Here is a 1877-nt window from a genome sequence, read left to right as displayed (position 1 = left end):
TATATATACGGTATATTTTTTTGCTTAGTCAGTATGAAGCAGGATGGTGTGTTTTATCTAGAAATTAAATTTAAAAAGAACAAGTTTTTTCAAAAGAAAAAACTTTTCAAAACTTTTTTCAAAAGAAAATGTAAGGAGCAACATTGAAACATAAAACAAACAGAAATTATTATGTATATGAAGGGGATTGCCCTCTCCTCAACCCCTCACTCTTTAAGCTAAAGTTTTTAGTACTTTAAAAAAAGCTTCTTGTTGTTCTAATTAAACGAACCTTGTGTTTCAGGAGTCGTTCCTAAAGAGTTGTGACAAAATTCAAACTAAAAAATTGGAGATTTATTCTTCCATTTTTAAAAACTTTGTTGCTTTCACTAATTTTTAAGATAAGTAAACAAAGTGTACTTGACTCTACAACCTCCTAGAATATTATTCTTCTGTTTTTTAGCCAGTATAACAGCCGAGGATTTGTAACGCGCCTTTTTAAACTGCTAACAATTATCTCTTTGGTGAAAAAACATAACATCATTACTGTGGTACGCATCAGAAATAAAATGGGATAGTCGCTTTGCTATGACATCTTAATTTGGTACAGCAGAGGGCTTAATTGTGAATTGGATTAAAAAAAGGAAAGAATTGGGTCTGTGATCCCCGTGTCGTCCCCTTTCTTTCAGTTGACTTTTAAGTAGAAAATAATTTTTAATATCAGTGCCAAAGGCACAATATAGGCATTTAGCATTTCCAACAGTCCATGTTACTTTCACTAGAAGACCCTGAAAGGGTACACCCGTTTTGGATTTTTCCCCATTATTCCAAGAATTGTTCTTCGGGTATTGGCAATATCTTTTGTGAACAACAATAATGTATATAGCGCATAATGTGTCACCCACTTGGAAAGTCCCTACCGGGGTAGACCAAAGATTTTTTTGGGGGGGGGGGGGATGTAAATAGCGACAAAAGACCACACTGCCTTTCTATAAAAAACAGTAAGTAAAACAATAAGGAATTTTGCTTTGTTTTTTTTTTTTTTTTTTTAAAGAAAGTATAATGCAACTTTAAATAAATATCTCAACCCGATATCAAAGGGTTACATTCCACTGTCATATAACAAAAAATTCACATTTTTCTAATTGCTGTTCCTAGAGGAGGGTAATGAATAAAGTGGCCTCTTGCTCTATTGTTTTGTTGGGTAAGATTTATATTGCAATTTTTTTATATAAATAAATGTTATCCATGCTGCTTTTCTGCTATTCATGAAATTTCAGGTTTTATTGTGAGTTTAATTACTCTAGTAATATCAGAACAAACTAAGGATCTGTTTTTATTTCTTAAGATTTTCTGCTTTTTTGGTCAATAGATGCACTGAGGCTTGATGTTGAGTCAAATAGCCAGTTTGAGAATAACTCAGCCTTTTTAGACAAATTCAACCCTATTCTACTTCAGTAACCATACTTAAATAAGATAGTATTACTTTCTCGAGACCAAACAATTAGAAATAAAAATAGCAGGTAACAACAATGTACCTGAAAATTGATAGAATAATGACATAAAAAACTAAGCATTTTTTAAATGTTTACAAGAGTTTCATGTCTTTTGTGTAAATTGATGGTACTGAGGTTTGAAAACTGCTCTGAGCTATAATATAAGTTGGGCACTAATAACTACTTGTAAATATTGAAGAGATGGCATATAAGGTAAAAACATGATGCTTTCCATTCTTGATCCTTGACTGATGAGTATAACCTTGACTGCATAAGCGACAAATTTATTACATGAGAGGAAGGAAAAAAAGAATTGGTTCAAAATATAAAGGAATTTTATCAATTTGACAGTGAGAAAAAGGCAGCAAAAGAGGCATGGGGGCAGGTCCGAATTTCTAAGAT

Source organism: Artemia sp. Qi Xiang Cuo, chromosome 21 (genome assembly GCF_049724085.1).
Source record: "Artemia sp. Qi Xiang Cuo chromosome 21, ASM4972408v1, whole genome shotgun sequence".
NCBI lineage: Eukaryota > Metazoa > Arthropoda > Branchiopoda > Anostraca > Artemiidae > Artemia > Artemia sp. Qi Xiang Cuo.
The sequence above is the reverse complement of the archived record's forward strand: the minus strand, read 5'-3'. Positions refer to the sequence as shown.